Source organism: Ranitomeya imitator, chromosome 2 (assembly GCF_032444005.1).
Source record: "Ranitomeya imitator isolate aRanImi1 chromosome 2, aRanImi1.pri, whole genome shotgun sequence".
Lineage (NCBI taxonomy): Eukaryota > Metazoa > Chordata > Amphibia > Anura > Dendrobatidae > Ranitomeya > Ranitomeya imitator.
In genome coordinates, this window is record NC_091283.1 from 827,273,457 (window position 1) to 827,292,840 (window position 19,384).

A 19,384-nucleotide genomic window follows, 5' to 3' on the forward strand; every position below is an offset into this window, starting at 1 on the left:
CAATTGATATCGGCACCGAATGGGTCAGGAGCAGAGGAGCTGTAATCGGCTCTCTGCTCGGCCGGGAACTCCAGCAGAATACAGACCGCTTATAGCCTGCATCCTGTTGGAGACAGCGCACACAGGGGATATCAGATGGCGTGATACAGAGACATCATCGCGCCATCCACCACCCACTGATGAGGAGCTGGGAGAGGACGGGGAGCCGGGATTAGGTGAAGATAAGATTTTTTTTCTTATTTTACTTTGCCAATAAGGCTATGTTACGTGCCCACGGTCAGGAATAGCAGCATTTTGAATGCAGCATATTTTCGCCACCACCAAAATGCTGCATTCACAGGAAGGATATATATCTTGGTACCGTGTTAATTACTGGCTTTCTAATCACGCAGTTAAATCCATATGCTCTTAGTTAATTATGCGTGTTTAACGCATCTAATGACTGGCTACGGGGGAAACCATGGAGCAGAGATTAGCGTCTCCACTGCTGAAATTAACATGCTGTGGCTTGTAAGCCCGCACCGAGGGTGGGTGTGCGCAGCGGTATATAGAGGCACAGTGGCCAGGAGATATCTATAGATCCCATTAACTGTTCTTGTAATGTAGAACGCAGCGTTTTGGACATAGTGCAAATGCTATAACAATTGGGGCTGACTGTGGAGACATTGAGGGGCTGAATGTGGGAACAATATGGGGGAGCTGGCTGTGCTGACAATATGGGGGAGCTGGCTACGTGGACAATATGGGGGAGCTGGCTACGTGGACAATATGGGGAGCTGGCTATGTGGTCAATATGGGGGAGCTGGCTATGTGGACAATATGGGGGAGCTGGCTACGTGGACAATATGGGGGAGCTGGCTACGTGGACAATATGGGGGAGCTGGCTACGTGGACAATATGGGGAGCTGGCTCTGGTGACAATATGGAGGAGCTGGCTATGTGGACAATATGGGGAGCTGGCTATGTGGTCAATATGGGGGAGCTGGCTATGTGGTCAATATGGGGGAGCTGGCTATGTGGACAATATGGGGGAGCTGGCTATGTGGACAATATGGAGGAGCTGGCTATGTGGACCATATGGAGGAGCTGGCTATGTGGACCATATGGAGGAGCTGGCTATGTGGACAATATGGAGGAGCTGGCTATGTGGACCATATGGAGGAGCTGGCTATGTGGTCAATATGGGGAAGCTGGCTATGTGGACAATATGGAGGAGCTGGCTATGTGGACAATATGGGGGAGCTGGCTATGTGGACCATATGGAGGAGCTGACTATGTGGACAATATGGAGGAGCTGGCTATGTGGACCATATGGAGGAGCTGGCTATGTGGTCAATATGGGGGAGCTGGCTATGTGGTCAATATGGGGCAGCTGGCTATGTGGACAATATGGGGGAGCTGGCTATGTGGACAATATGGGGGAGCTGGCTATGTGGTCAATATGGGGGAGCTGGCTATGTGGACAATATGGAGGAGCTGGCTATGTGGTCAATATGGGGGAGCTGGCTATGTGGACAATATGGAGGAGCTGGCTATGTGGTCAATATGGGGGAGCTGGCTATGTGGTCAATATGGGGGAGCTGGCTATGTGGACCATATGGAGGAGCTGGCTATGTGGACCATATGGAGGAGCTGGCTATGTGGTCAATATGGGGGAGCTGGCTATGTGGACCATATGGAGGAGCTGGCTATGTGGTCAATATGGGGGAGCTGGCTATGTGGACCATATGGAGGAGCTGGCTATGTGGTCAATATGGGGGAGCTGGCTATGTGGACAATATGGAGGAGCTGGCTATGTGGACAATATGGAGGAGCTGGCTATGTGGACAATATGGAGGAGCTGGCTATGTGGACCATATGGAGGAGCTGGCTATGTGGTCAATATGGGGGAGCTGGCTATGTGGACAATATGGAGGAGCTGGCTATGTGGACAATATGGGGGAGCTGGCTATGTGGACAATATGGAGGAGCTGGCTATGTGGACAATATGGGGGAGCTGGCTATGTGGACCATATGGAGGAGCTGGCTATGTGGACAATATGGAGGAGCTGGCTATGTGGACAATATGGAGGAGCTGGCTATGTGGACAATATGGGGGAGCTGGCTATGTGGACAATATGGGGGAGCTGGCTATGTGGACAATATGGGGGAGCTGGCTATGTGGACCATATGGAGGAGCTGGCTATGTGGACAATATGGGGGAGCTGGCTATGTGGACAATATGGGGGAGCTGGCTATGTGGACAATATGGGGGAGCTGGCTATGTGGACAATATGGGGGAGCTGGCTCTGGTGACAATATGGGGGAGCTGGTTGTGTGGACAATATGGGGGAGCTGGCTGTGTGGACAATATGGGGGAGCTGGCTATGTGGTCAATATGGGGGAGCTGGCTGTGTGGACAATATGGGGGAGCTGGCTGTGTGGACAATATGGGGGAGCTGGCTATGTGGTCAATATGGGGGAGCTGGCTATGTGGTCAATATGGGGGTGCTGGCTATGTGGTCAATATGGGGGAGCTGACTCTGGTGACAATATGGGGGAGCTGGCTATGTGGTCAATATGGGGGAGCTGGCTCTGGTGACAATATGGGGGAGCTGGCTGTGTGGACAATATGGGGGAGCTGGCTGTGGAGACATTGAGGGGCTGGATGTGGGGACAATATGGGGGAGCTGGCTGTGGAGACATTGAGGGGCTGAATGTGGGGGCAATATGGGGGAGCTAGCTGTGGGACAATATGGGGGAGCTAGCTATGTGGACAATATGGGGGAGCTGGCTATGTGGACAATATGGGGGAGCTGGCTATGTGGACAATATGGGGGAGCTGGCTCTGGGGACATTGAGGGGCTGGATGTGGGGACATTATAAGAGGGACTGTGGGGGACATTATATTATATGGGGAACTGGGGGACATTATACTGTATATAGAGGGCTGTGGTGGACACTATACTATTTATGAGGGGCTGTTGTGGTGACCATACTGCAGAATAGGGGGCTGTGGTGGACTTCGCACTGCTTAGGGGCTGTGGTGGACATCAAAGTATATATTTGTGGGTTGTTGTTGATATATTGTTTGGGCTGCTGTGGTGACCATCATACTGTGTAAGGTGACAGTGTGAGGAAGGGGTATAATTTGGAGAATACAATGTGGTGGGCAATATGAGGGCATATTCTGAAGAGGGAGCTCAGAATGAATATGGAAAGGGGGTAGCCTGAAATGTGGATACAGAATGAAGAGTGGTTAGCATAGCGGGGGACAGTGTGGAGATATAGAGAGTGTAAGGGAAAACCGTGGAGAGGGGACAGCCATGGTAATGGAATAGGTCGTGGTTCAGAAGGGAAAACTGTGTGGCAGGTAAAGCTGATAATGGCGGACAGTGTGGTGGTTATGGACCATTAATGCAGACAATGTGGAGGTCAGATACCATAGGATGCTTATTTAGGGCATAGTATGGGCACATATTTTTATGCAGAGCGCATTTTAACCATACTATTATTTTTAAGGGCACCGTGTTGGTATTTGCTGAAGAAGAGCGGAGAAGAGGGAAGTCTGCAGACATGAGTTGTGGATAAGAAAAGTCATCATGACGTCAAGACAAGATGGAGAGGAAAAGAAAGAAACGACTCAGTCAGAGAAGATGTCACCTATAAGGTACTTGGATGTAAATGTTTACTTGTGGATATTGTTGATACAGTACTGTGGTTCTTGAATGGTCTGCAGTCTGATAATGACAACTCCCAGCATCTCCTTACTATTGTAATAGAAATACTGGGAGTTGTAGGTTCAAGAGATACAAATGTATATGGGCCTAACTTTACATTACAACTGCTGAACTAAGCTTCCTGATGTAGTCATGTACTGATGGTGGTTCTGGTGATGTGTTCATGTGCTGATGGTGGTTCTAGTGATATATTCATGTGCTGATGGTAGTTCTAGTGACCTATTTATTTACCGATGATGGTTCTGGTACTGTATGTATGTATGTACTATTGATGGCTATGGAGTTAGATTTATGTACTGATGATGATTTTGGTTTTGTATTCATGTACTGATGATGGTTTTTGTGATGAATACATCACCAAAGGAACCATCACTACATGAAGATGTCAAAAGAACCAACATCCGTACATAAATAAGTCACCAGAACTACCATCAGTTTTGTTGCAAACTATGTTTGTCACATGACGGACATAAACACCATCAGATGTATCCCTTTATCTATAGTGGGGTCTGTTTAGTTTCCATTAGGATAGCCGCCAAATGCTGGACAATTTAATTTAAACCAAACAGCCCCAATTATAGTTAAGCTATATTAGTTTCCATGACCATCCTTGGGTCTGACTTTTAAATATAGGACGTCAGGGATGAATATCACTATTTGCCCCTCATATTGTGTAAATGGTCCGCAAACAATGAATAATTCTATATCAAACTTCAAAAACACTCCCTTTGAGCCTCACCCCTATTTATTTTTACTTTTGATAGTATTTTTTGGAGAAAAAGGTAATAAATTCTTCTGGAAGTGGTCATCAAAGCTGATGGAGGGGACCTGAGCTGAGCGTTCATCGGGGAGGGGGCACCATGGGCTTCATCTGCCTAAGGCAGGGGTCCCCAACTCCAGTCCTCAAGGCCCACCAACAGGTCATGTTTTCAGGATTTCCTTTGCATTGCACAGGTGATGCAATTATTACCTGGGCAAGACTAAGGAAATCCTGAAAACATGACATGTTGGTGGGCCTTGAGGACTGGAGTTGGGGACCCCTGGCCTAAGGCACCAAAATACCTTGTCCCAGGCCTGGCTGCTGGACTATTTAGGCTTATATCCAGCAGGCCCTGAGTTCATACAGACAGATAAGGTCGGCTCCTTACATCCGCTCCTTATTTTGCAATACTCCAGTACAACTTGTTCCAGGTAATTAAATGCAATGGTGCAAGAGATCTGATTCATTGTAAGAAAAAAAAAACACCAGACAAGGTGCAGAAGCGAGAAGTTGTGCAACATTGGTGTGAAATCCCAAGGTCTGGTTATAAGGGGATCCTCAAAACTATCCGAAGTATCCCAGGACTAGACCTGTAAACTTGTTATAGAGTGGACTCAGGGTCATTCTTGAAATATTTAGAGGCAATAAAAGGTCTAAAAGCTGCTGGTAGTAAACAGAACTCCCTGTTGTGGTCAGTGGAAGATGTGAATGATCTGTTCACAGTCTTGTGCGCCGCACAGTAAAACCAATAACTAAGGCTATGTTCCCATCTGCACTGGAGGGGGGAATTATGATACATGGAGTGAAAGACACCACAGTGCCGTACACCTGTAGTGGCCGCTAACAGGTACTGCAGCTCAGATCACATTCACTTCAATAAGGGATGAGCTGCAGTACCCAAGAATGGCCACTACACAGTGGGTGGAGCTGTTGTGTCCTGGTACTTTTTATTTTAGAAACTTGCAAACAGTTGATACTCGGCAATACTGATAATCTGACATTGATGATCTATCCGATCCTAAAATAATGAATTGCTGGACATTTTACCGTTCCTCAGCTGTCCATTCTGGGAATGCATGTATAAATTGACAAGTGTTCTTTTCATCAGTGTGGCTACAATGTGACATGGCCCAGTCACTTATGTAAGTGATAGACTATGTAGTAACATATCCTACTAGTAAGGGCAATATTAAATCCCTGTTCTAGATTTATTAATATAAATTGAACATTTTTGTTTTTGCTTCCATTTTTCAGAGCTGACATTGCATTGACAATGCTGCATCCAATCACTGAGCTCAGCAGATCTGCTCGAGACACTGAACTGAGTGATTGGCTGCAGTGCTGTCAATGTGACTTCAGCACTGCAGACAATAACAAATGTCGGGAGCAGTATCGGAATCTCAGCGCTGGACCCAGGGATAGTGTGTAAAGCAAATTTTGTTTGGATTTTTGGAAAAAAAATGAAAACCCATTTAGGGTATTTGCACACGTAGAAAGATCCTCTGCGTTTCCACGCGTTTTTTCCGCAGCATGTGCACAGCGTTTTTTGTTTTCCATAGGTTTACATTGTACTGTAAACTCATGGGAAACTGCTGCGGATCAGCAGCAAAATCCGCATCGTGTGCACATAGCCTTAAGAAACTGTTTGCTCTCTACAAATTATTAAAGAATTTGTGTGCGAACTGCGAACCGACAATGAAACAGTATAAATGACGGGAGGAATGGACGCCCAGTGCAAAGACTAAACCACGGTTACCCAAGAGGCCATCAAGGAACACAAAGTCCATCTCATCTCCATTTGGATGCAATCTATTGCTTCCCGGTATCAGACAGCCCAGGTCCTGAAGTATATAATCATAGCGTTCTTCAATGCAGCTGCTGAAAAAAATCTCTGCCCCTATGATCATTATTTTATACTAGATGGTGGCCCGATTCTAACGCATCGGGTATTCTAGAATATGTATGTCCACGTAGTATATTGCCCAGCCACGTAGTATATTGCCCAGTCACGTAGTATATAGCCCAGCCATGTAGTATATTGCCCAGCCACTTAGTATATTGCCCAGTCACGTAGTATATTGCCCAGCCACGTAGTATATTGCCCAGTCACGTAGTATATTGCCCAGCCACGTAGTATATTGCCCAGTCACGTAGTATATTGCCCAGTCACGTAGTATATTGCCCAGCCACGTAGTATATTGCCGAGCCACGTAGTATATTGCCCAGCGACGTAGTATACAGCACAGAGCCACGTAGTATATTGCCCAGTGACGTAGTATATTGCCCAGCCACGTAGTATATTGCCCAGCCACGTAGTATATTGCCCAGTCACGTATGTCACAGGTTAAAAAAGTAAAAAATAAACATATACTCACCTTCCGAGGGCCCCTTGTAGTTCGGTCACATGACCGTGATGTCATGGCAGGTCTTTCTTGCGCAAGCGCTCAGGGCCTGTGACGACGTCGCGGTCACATGTCCGTGACGTCATGGCAGGTCCTTCTCCCATACCATCCTTGCCACCGGAACTTGCCGCTTGCATGGAGCGGTTACCGGAGCGTAGCGAGGAGCGGGAAAGGCGGCGGAAGGTGAGTATATAATGATTTTTTATTTTTTTATTATTTTTAACATTAGATGTTTTTACTATTGACACTGCATAGGCAGCATCAATAGTAAAAACTTGGTCACACAGGGTTAATAGTGGCGGTAACGGAGTGAGTTACCCGCGGCATAACGCGGTCCGTTACCGCTGGCATTAACCCTGTGTGAGCGGTGACTGCGGGGAGTATGGAGTGGGCGCTGGGCGCTGACTGCAGAAGAGGGACTAATCAGACTGTGGCCGTCGCTGATTGGTCGTGGCAGCCATGACAGGCAGCTGGCGAGACCAATCAGCGACTGAATATCCGTGATAGAAAGAAGGACAGACAGACGGAAGTGACCCTTAGACAATTATATAGTAGATGATATATGTTAAGATCAGGAAGATTTACAGATAACAGTAGTAGTTCATTGCACTGAAAGGGGTATTCCCATCTTGACGATCCTATCCCAATATGTAATAGATGTAATAATAATATTAGCATATACCTCCAATTATAAACGTAGTATAGTTCTTCTGATTCGCTCATGTGCTGGCATTGCAGTAGCTTAGGTAGCCATGGTTATGACCACTAGCAACTAATTAACTCACTATATCAGTGGTCATAACCATGGATACCTAATGTCCTGCAGGTCCTAAGTAATCAGAAGAACTATACTACCTTTCTAATTGGAGGTATTTGCTAATGTTATTATTATTATTACACCTACTACATATTTGGATAGGATCTTGGAGATGGGAATAACCTTTTTAAGTTTTAATGTTCCACCACTATTGAAATTAGACCCTTCTGTACTTACCCTTTGAATACATGGTAACGGATTATTGTATAATGGGTTTACTTAGAAGAACTTCTGTTACTCGAAAAATCCAGACCCCAATGATCACGAGTAAGCAGAAATAAAAAAAAATAGACCGCGAGAGGAGAATGCCCACCCAAGCTGTCATCTGATCCCCGACTCTTTTGCCATCTAAGATCAGCTATCAATTTCTGCTGTCGTAGGAACCCAGCTGAGAAGACGAAGACTTTTGGTTAAATAAGTCAAAAGCCTGTTGCTATCAATGAAACGTACAATGTCTCCTCGCCAAGGATGGGAGAAATGTCCCGGCAGCTGTTAGAAGTTGCAATCATGTGTCAGAGTATGGGAATCATGTGCATTGATTCCATTCTACGCGGGGCCCTTCGATCTCTATTTAGGTGCCTTATAGACTGTCACTTTGTGCATTACATGGGTAAGGTCAAGTGAAGCAAGAGCCAAAGATTCTTGCTCTAGAGCTTTGCATAGCGACTCTTTTGTTAAAGATTAGGTTGCATGTTAATGGAAAACATAATACTCAGAAAGTCATCGAGTCCATCATGGACATCCATCATATTCATGCTGTGTTGACTCCGACTCCGAGAAAGCAAAGGCAAAGTAACCTAGTGAAATAGTCGCCAATTCATCCTCATTTCATAAATCTCAAAATATATAGGACGTGTAATTCTTTTTTTCTTATTATTTGGGCATACGGACAATATACAAGGGGACTCGGTCTCTTCTCCACTCAAACCATCCATCTTCCCTTCCAAACCCAAAATCAGAAAATCCACTATGACGAAAGTTAGCTGCCTGTAGGCAAGCCCTATATATAAACTAAAAAAGTATGTGTTATGAACAGGTGATTCAGAACCCCAATGGACCTGGTGGTTACGAGCACAGAAAATGACCTGATAGTTGCTAATCACGTAGGACGAGCTCTGAGACGTGGGAACTCTGCTGACCGCAATCCCTAATCCTATCACACCACACTAGAGGTAGCCGTGGATTGCTCCTAACGCTCCCTATGCAACTCGGCACAGCCTGAGAAACTAGCTAGCCCTGAAGATAGAAAAATAAGCCTACCTTGCCTCAGAGAAATTCCCCAAAGGAAAAGGCAGCCCCCCACATATAATGACTGTGAGCAAAGATGAAAACACAAACACAGAGATTAAATAGATTTTAGCAAAGTGAGGCCCGACTTACTAAATAGACCAAGGATAGGAAAGATAGCTTTGCAGTCAGCACAAAAACCTACAAACAACCACGCAGAGGGCGCAAAAAGACCCTCCGCACCGACTAACGGTACGGAGGTGCTTCCTCTGCGTCCCAGAGCTTCCAGCAAGCAAGACAAACCAATATAGCAAGCTGGACAGAAAAAATAGCAAACAAAAGTAACACAAGCAGAACTTAGCTTATGCAGGGCAGACAGGCCACAAGAACGATCCAGGAGAGAGCAAAACCAATACTGGAACATTGACTGGAGGCCAGGAACAAAGAACTAGGTGGAGTTAAATAGAGCAGCACCTAACGACTTAACCTCGTCACCTGAGGAAGGAAACTCAGAAGCCGCAGCCCCACTCACATCCACCAGAAGAAGCTCATAGACAGAACCAGCCGAAGTACCGCTCATGACCACAGGAGGGAGCTTGACCACAGAATTCACAACAGTACCCCCCCCTTGAGGAGGGGTCACCGAACCCTCACCAGAGCCCCCAGGCCGACCAGGATTAGCCAAATGAAAGGCACGAACCAGATCGGCAGCATGAACGTCAGAGGCAAAGACCAAGGAATTATCTTCCTGACCATAACCCTTCCACTTAACCAGGTACTGGAGTTTCCGTCTCGAAATACGAGAATCCAAAATCTTCTCCACTATATACTCCAACTCCCCCTCAACCAAAACCGGGGCAGGAGGATCAACGGATGGAACCACAGGTGCCATGTATCTCCGCAACAATGACCTATGGAATACGTTATGGATGGAAAAAGAAGCTGGAAGGGTCAAACAAAAAGACACAGGATTAAGAACCTCAGAAATCCTATACGGACCAATGAAACGAGGCTTAAACTTAGGAGAGGAAACTTTCATAGGAATATAACGAGATGACAACCAAACCAAATCCCCAACACGAAGTCGGGGACCCACACAGCGCTTGCGGTTAGCGAAACGTTGAGCCTTCTCCTGAGATAATGTCAAATTGTCCACTGCATGAGTCCAAATCTGCTGCAACCTATCCACCACAGTATCCACACCAGGACAGTCAGAAGACTCAACCTGCCCTGAAGAGAAACGAGGATGGAAACCAGAATTGCAGAAAAACGGCGAAACCAAAGTAGCCGAGCTGGCCCGATTATTAAGGGCGAACTCAGCCAAAGGCAAAAAGGACACCCAATCATCCTGATCAGCAGAAACAAAACATCTCAGATATTTTTCCAAGGTCTGATTGGTTCGTTCAGTCTGGCCATTTGTCTGAGGATGGAAAGCCGAGGAAAAAGACAAATCAATGCCCATCCTAGCACAAAAGGCTCGCCAAAACCTCGAAACAAACTGGGAGCCTCTGTCGGAAACTATGTTCTCCGGAATGCCATGTAAACGAATCACATGCTGGAAGAACAATGGCACCAAATCAGAGGAGGAAGGCAATTTAGACAAGGGTACCAAATGGACCATCTTAGAAAAGCGATCACAAACCACCCAAATGACCGACATTTTTTGAGAGACGGGGAGATCCGAAATAAAATCCATAGAGATATGTGTCCAGGGCCTCTTCGGGACTGGCAAGGGCAAAAGCAACCCACTGGCACGAGAACAGCAGGGCTTAGCCCGAGCACAAATCCCACAGGACTGCACAAACGAACGCACATCCCGTGACAGAGACGGCCACCAAAAGGATCTAGCCACCAAATCTCTGGTACCAAAGATTCCAGGATGACCAGCCAACACCGAACAATGAACCTCAGAGATAACTCTACTCGTCCATTTATCAGGAACAAACAGTTTCTCCGCTGGGCAACGGTCAGGTCTATTAGCCTGAAATTTTTGCAGCACCCGCCGCAAATCAGGGGAGATGGCAGACAAAATTACCCCCTCCTTAAGAATACCCGCCGGCTCAGACAAACCTGGAGAGTCGGGCACAAAACTCCTAGACAGGGCATCCGCCTTCACATTTTTAGAGCCCGGAAGGTACGAAACCACAAAGTCAAAACGGGAGAAAAACAGCGACCAACGAGCCTGTCTAGGATTCAACCGTTTGGCAGACTCGAGATAAGTCAAGTTCTTGTGATCAGTCAAGACCACCACGCGATGCTTAGCTCCTTCAAGCCAATGACGCCACTCTTCGAATGCCCACTTCATGGCCAGCAACTCTCGATTGCCAACATCATAATTACGCTCAGCAGGCGAAAACTTCCTGGAAAAGAAGGCGCATGGTTTCATCACCGAGCCATCAGAACTTCTTTGCGACAAAACAGCCCCTGCTCCAATCTCAGAAGCATCAACCTCGACCTGGAACGGGAGCGAAACATCTGGTTGGCACAACACAGGGGCAGAAGAAAAACGACGCTTCAACTCTTGAAAAGCTTCCACAGCAGCAGAAGACCAATTGACCACATCAGCACCCTTCTTGGTTAAATCAGTCAACGGTTTAGCAATACTAGAAAAATTATTGATGAAGCGACGATAAAAATTAGCAAAGCCCAGGAACTTTTGCAGATTCTTCAGAGATGTCGGCTGAGTCCAATCATAAATGACCTGAACTTTAACAGGGTCCATCTCGATAGTAGAAGGGGAAAAAATGAAACCCAAAAATGAAACCTTCTGAACACCAAAGAGACACTTTGACCCCTTCACAAACAAAGAATTCGCACGCAGGACCTGGAACACCATTCTGACCTGCTTCACGTGAGACTCCCAATCATCTGAGAAGACCAAAATATCATCCAAGTATACAATCAGGAATTTATCCAGGTACTCTCGGAAGATGTCATGCATAAAGGACTGAAACACTGATGGAGCATTAGAAAGCCCGAATGGCATAACCAGGTACTCAAAATGGTCCTCGGGCGTATTAAATGCTGTTTTCCATTCATCGCCCTGTTTAATACGCACAAGATTATACGCACCACGAAGATCTATCTTAGTGAACCAACTAGCCCCCTTAATCCGAGCAAACAAATCAGACAGCAGTGGCAAGGGGTACTGAAATTTGACTGTGATTTTATTTAGAAGGCGGTAATCAATACAAGGTCTCAACGAACCATCCTTCTTGGCCACAAAAAAGAACCCTGCCCCCAATGGCGACGACGAGGGGCGAATATGACCCTTCTCCAAGGATTCCTTTACGTAACTCCGCATAGCGGCGTGCTCAGGTACAGACAAATTAAACAGTCGACCTTTAGGAAACTTACTACCAGGAATCAAATCGATAGCACAATCGCAATCCCTATGCGGAGGTAGGGCACTGGACTTGGGCTCATCAAATTCATCCCGGTAATCTGACAAGAACTCTGGGACCTCAGAAGGGGTGGATGATGAAATAGACAGAAATGGAACATTACCATGTACCCCCTGACAACCCCAGCTGGACACAGACATTGATTTCCAATCTAATACTGGGTTATGGACTTGTAGCCATGGCAACCACAACACGACCACATCATGCAGATTCTGCAACACCAAAAAGCGAATATCCTCCTGATGTGCAGGAGCCATGCACATGGTCAGTTGGGTCCAATACTGAGGCTTATTCTTGGCCAAAGGCGTAGCATCAATTCCTCTCAATGGAATATTATGCTGCAAGGGCTCCAAGAAAAACCCACAGCGCCTAGCAAACTCCAAGTCCATCAAATTCAGGGCAGCGCCTGAATCCACAAATGCCATGACAGAAAAGGATGACAAAGAGCAGATCAAAGTAACGGACAAAAGAAATTTCGACTGTATCGTACCAATGGTGGCAGACCTAGCGAAACGCTTAATGCGCTTTGGACAATCAGAGATAGCATGAGTGGAATCACCACAGTAAAAACACAGCCCATTCCGTCGTCTGTGTTCTTGCCGTTCAGCTCTGGTCAAAGTCCTATTACATTGCATAGGCTCAGGTTTATGCTCAGGTAATACCGCCAAATGGTGCACAGTTTTACGCTCACGCAAGCGTCGATCGATCTGAATGGCCAAAGACATAGACTCATTCAGACCAGCAGGCATAGGAAATCCCACCATGACATCCTTAAGGGCTTCAGAGAGACCCTTTCTGAAAATTGCTGCCAGAGCACATTCATTCCATTGAGTGAGCACAGACCACTTCCTAAACTTCTGACAATATAGCTCTACCTCATCCTGACCCTGACACAGAGCCAGCAAGATTTTCTCTGCCTGATCCACTGAATTAGGTTCATCATAAAGCAACCCGAGCGCCAGAAAAAACGCATCAATATCACATAATGCAGGATCTCCTGGCGCAAGGGAAAATGCCCAGTCTTGAGGGTCGCCACGTAATAAAGAAATAATGATCTTTACTTGTTGAACTGGGTCACCAGAGGAGCGGGGTTTCAAAGCCAGAAATAGTTTACAATTATTTTTGTAATTCAGAAACTTAGCTCTATCTCCAGAAAATAACTCAGGAATAGGAATTTTAGGTTCTAACATAGGATTCTGAACCACTAAATCTTGAATGTTCTGTACACTTATAGCGAGACTATCCATCAAAGAGGACAGACCTTGAATGTCCATGTCTACACCTGTGTTCTGAACCACCCTGATGTAAAGGGGAAAAGAAAAACAAAACACAGTGCAAAGAAAAAAAAATGGTCTCAGAACTTCTCTTTTCCCTCTATTGAGAAGCATTAGTACTTTGGGCCTCCAGTACTGTTATGAACAGGTGATTCAGAACCCCAATGGACCAGGTGGTTACGAGCACAGAAAATGACCTGATAGTTGCTAATCACATAGGACGAGCTCTGAGACGTGGGAACTCTGCTGACCGCAATCCCTAATCCTATCACACCACACTAGAGGTAGCCGTGGATTGCTCCTAACGCTCCCTATGCAACTCGGCACAGCCTGAGAAACTAGCTAGCCCTGAAGATAGAAAAATAAGCCTACCTTGCCTCAGAGAAATTCCCCAAAGGAAAAGGCAGCCCCCCACATATAATGACTGTGAGCAAAGATGAAAACACAAACACAGAGATGAAATAGATTTTAGCAAAGTGAGGCCCGACTTACTAAATAGACCGAGGATAGGAAAGATAGCTTTGCAGTCATCACAAAAACCTACAAACAACCACGCAGAGGGCGCAAAAAGACCCTCCGCACCGACTAACGGTACGGAGGTGCTTCCTCTGCGTCCCAGAGCTTCCAGCAAGCAAGACAAACCAATATAGCAAGCTGGACAGAAAAAATAGCAAACAAAAGTAACACAAGCAGAACTTAGCTTATGCAGGGCAGACAGGCCACAAGAACGATCCAGGAGAGAGCAAAACCAATACTGGAACATTGACTGGAGGCCAGGAACAAAGAACTAGGTGGAGTTAAATAGAGCAGCACCTAACGACTTAACCTCGTCACCTGAGGAAGGAAACTCAGAAGCCGCAGCCCCACTCACATCCACCAGAGGAAGCTCATAGACAGAACCAGCCGAAGTACCGCTCATGACCACAGGAGGGAGCTTGACCACAGAATTCACAACAAGTATGCCTATTCATTTCTGACCGTCTCTTCTCGAAAAGTGGAGAATGCGCTGTAGACATTCATAGGCAGTTTATGGGTAGAGATAGCACCTGGTAGGTCTATAGGATTTCAGCTCTTGCAGGACAACAGATCCAATCACAACAATTTATTAATGCGCCCAACGTGGTGCAAAAGAACAGAAAAAATAAAACCAATACTGGTGCCACTCATCCGTTCTACTTTTTCCGTGAAGAGCTCCCGGCTTCCTCTTCTGGTGATTGACAAAGCCAGGTGCCCTTGAGGTTCTAAACTGGGCACATTAGTAAAATGTCTAAAAAAAATTCAGTGAATAATACCTTTAACGCCTGGGCAAGATTATCTCCTATATAATTTCATAACTTAGTTCTAGATATAGTGTTCCTCTAAATATTGTGTCCAGCGTACTAAAATTACCCAAATTTCCACTATATGGAAAGAAGAATTGGGCCTCACGTCTTAATTATTGAGGTACTGATTTTCATTCAGTCCACTTGCCCCCTGGTGTATAACCTCCTGACATATTGCCCCTGTGCATAACATCGGTCCCCTCACACCCTCCATGCATAATCCTTGGACCCGCCATGATGTCTGTCTTTACTAACATTTGACAGACCGGCCGGTGGTGCAGAGCTCACTAATGTCAGCGGGCTCAAAAATAGGAGCCATCGGGGGAACAAGTCTGTTTATGTCACTTCTTCCTCCTGAATCTTCCCTCATCACCTGTGAGTGATATCGTTGGCCAACGAAAGCCCATTGGGGCTACGTTCAGCCCCCCTCCTCCCAGTTTATATTATGCTGTAGGGACTTGCCTCCTTTTCCCCTTTGGGTCCAGTAGGCTTCAATAGTCCAGCCGGGGGACTACGGGACTCATTCTTTTCAAATAGGGGTCACTACCGAGGCCGCAAGAGCAGATTTGCTGGAGGCGGAGGTTCAAAGGATAGGAAGGTGGCCTTCATCTTGTTACGCTAGGTATATACCATCGGATTTATTCATTTAATTTTTCTTTTCTGGTTGTTTAGGTTCCCCCAGTCCAGCTGTGTGGCTCCTAGGCCACTCTTATATTTTCTGGGCAGCTTAACGGGCAGAATGACACCCAGGCAGAAGAAATGTGGGTTTTCGGGGGGATGAAAGTACATTGGAGAGATATCAGAGGTCTGAAATGAGCTAAGGTTTTACAAGAGGCGGTTAACATTGGGAGGAATGTTTCGGGACCAGTAATACTGCATGTTGGTGGTAATGAACTGTGTTCCTATAAAATAGCTGAGCTTATAACCATGATGAGGTTGGACCTGGAAAGATTTCCCAGTTTTTTTTTGTTTGTTTTTTTAGAACTCCTACTAGTTTGGTCAGAAATAGTTACCCAAGCTCTGTGAGAGCTCAGAACGGGATGGGGGTGGAACGGACCAGACGTATGTATATTCAAAGTCATGCAGGATAAGTTTGGTGTGGTAGTGAGGCATCGCTAGCTCGAAGCCGACAACTCATCTCTTTTAAGGTCAGATGTTGTCCACCTCATAGACAATGGGTTGGACTTTTTCTTTTCTGGTCTCCAAGATGGGTTAGAACAAGCATTGTATTTGATGGGTGGAGGTCGAAGACCTGTGTAGGACCACCCAGGATTCTTCTTGGCTGTTATCAATGAAGGAAGCACCGGCATGTTGCGGCTAAGTAGACTGACTTACCTGTAGGTGTTTCAGGGTATTTGGCTACTGGTCTTTTGTTGAGTTTTATGTGCTTCCTTTTTATTGTTATTTATATGAAAAATGAATTAAAGCTGTGACCGACCTTCACCCATCAATTCTGTGTGCTTACCTCGTTACCGTCAGTTGGGATGTCTGGGAAGGGTGGGGGATTATTTGGGGTGTTTGCGTGGGTCGCTGCAGTCTCGACTATAGCACATAGATTTGTCTCTTAGTCGGCTTTCTACACAGCGAGAGGGTGCATGTAAAAAACAAAATCCTTCATTGCTCCCCTCTGTCTCAGAAAACAGTGCACCCAAGCGATTCAAATGAGTAACAAGGGGAATAAAATGTAGGCTGCACCTGACCGGCATAATGATTATATGTCTCATAACTAAAATCCACAGGCTACAAAGACCAGACCGGCAGTAATCAGGCTGCAAGGGCTCCTCCGCGGCCAGCATGGTGATTATAATGGATATATATCTTATTTTAATATCACGTATGAAATAAAGTCTAAGAAAAAGTCTATTGGGTGATAAGTGACAGTCACGACTCACGACTTTCCAAATACTGGTAACGCCTGTGCCATCTAGTGGTTGACACATCTACACCACCTCACACGGGACTTAAAAAAACTAGACTGACCGAGTCCCTAAGGGACAGACAGTAACGCTGTGCACACTGAGGTTTTTGGAGTAGATCCTTTCCAAAATCTGCCTGAATAACCGCTATGAAACTTCCTTTTCATTTCTGTGGTAAATCCACATTGCTGTTCATATTAGAGGTTTGCTTGGTTTTTTTTTTAAATTTTTTCTTTTTTAGGTTTTGAAAAATCCCTAGTGATAAAAGGAAAGTGCATGTCACTCCTTCAAGAGAATCCTGAAAGAAATTTCTCCAAACTATGTACTGTTTAATCAAAAGTCTAAAAAAAAATACATCGGGGGACTATAACAAGAAAACAATAAAAATTTGTTCCAAATCTCTGAAAACAGCATCAGGAAAAGAAAAAACTCCTACAACACCTGCCCGTATGAAAGGAGAATTTCCTGATGATGATTCCACTTGAAAAAATAATCTTGGTTTTTGAATGTCCAAAACAAAATAAGAACAGCTCAGTGTGAGCATAGCCCAAGTGTGCAAGTGGGACTTATCTGCATGGGATAAAATCACCAACGAACGTGTTCAGATTTACTGCAGATTTTACATTTTACATGAGACCGGTTTCACACGTCAGTGGCTCCGGTACGTGAGGTGACAGTTTCCTCACGTACCGGAGCCACTGACACACGTAGACACATTCAAATCAATGCATCTGTGCAGATGTCATTGATTTTTTGCGGACCGTGTGTCCGTGTGCCAAACACGGAGACATGTCAGTGTTCGTGGGAGCGCACGGATTACACGGACTCATTAAAGTCAATGGGTCCGTGTAAAACACGCACCGCACACGGACGCTGTCCGTGTGCAGTCCGTGTGCCGTGCAGGAGACAGTGCTACAGTAAGCACTGTCCCCCCCACTGGTGCTGAAGCCGCGATTCATATCTTCTCTGCAGCAGCGTTTGCTGTAGAGAAGATATGATAAATCCTTTTTTTTTTGTTTCTCGTGTTTAAAATAAAGGTCCATGTCCCCACCCCCCTCCCACCCCCTGTGCGCCCCCCCGCTGTTACTAAAATACTCACCCGGCTCCCTCGCTGGCTGTCGCTGCTTCCTGTCCTGGCCGCTCCTTGTACTGTATGAGCGGTCACGTGGGGCCGCTCATTTACAGTAATGAATATGCGGCTCCACCCCTATGGGAGGTGGAGCCGCATATTCATGACTGTAATCGGCGGCCCCACGTGACCGCATACAGGAGAAGGTGCGGCCAGGACAGGAGGCAACGCCAGCCAGCGAGGGAGCCGGGTGAGTATTTTAAGAACAGTGCTTTAGCACTGTCTCCTGCACGGTGCGTGTGGTACCCAGTGGGCACACGGGTGGCACACGTGTGCCACACTGATGTGCCACAGAAACGCACGGGCACACGGACACGGATAATTCCGGTACCGATTTTTCCGGTACCGGAATTATCTGGACGTGTGGGACTGCCCTTCCAGTGGCGGTTAAATTTTGCTGCAAATTTTCTCATGACTTCTGCTGACCCAGATCCCGGAAATGCATTGCCTAGTTTGTAAATTATTGCAATTCACTTTTCCTTCATCATCATATTTTTAATACATTTTACAAATTCACTTTTATATACAATTTTAATAAACCTACAGTATTTATTTTGTAGTAAGGATATCAGCCCCATCAGGTCTAAGAGATCCATTTAATAATGTATGCAGTATTGTAAAACATTCTTAATAGGCAAGTGCATGTGGTATAGCCTTATTAGTTACACGTTGCTTTGAGGGACCTCTGAGGTAAAGCTTCCTGGGCGTGTTGGTAAAGTATCTATGATTAATACAGCCCGCACCTCGCTGTACTAATAGCTGATGCAGCTTGAGTGTGAAATGCATCAGAAGCAAAATCCACTCTTTTCTCAATATGAAAAATCCTAAAATGCACTATATAGGGCAGGGGTGTGCACCCTACAGCTCTTCAGCAGTTGCATAACTACAATTCCCAGCATGGCCTGAGTAGTAGTAGTTCTCTTAGGTTCTGAAAAGAAAAAGCTTGCAGGTCACTAATATGAAGATATATTATAAGGTTATGGTCTATGGACCTCATTTATCAAAACTGTTTTTGCAGCCCATAGCAACCAGAGATCTGATTTTATTTTTAGAAGTGCAACCAATCAGAGCCCAGCTTTCATTTCAACAGAGCCATTAAAAAAAATAAAAGCTGAGCTCCGATTGGTTGCTATGGGAATGAATACTTGCTATTGAAAACAGTTGATAGATCCATGAGCTCTGGAGCTTATTATTTTCTGCACATTTAACAAAAGTATTCTGGCTCCATAACTAGGCTGAGTGTGTGGGGGGCTTTGGAGAATGTTTCTTTGGCTCTCTACGTACCATTACTCACAAAATCATTTAATCAGATAGCTTCAACTCAACTGCAGGAGGCACATGTGAAGATTCCAGAAGGTTTACTTTCCAGCTGAATTCTTGTAGCTATGCGCAATTACAGTAGGTCACACAAAGG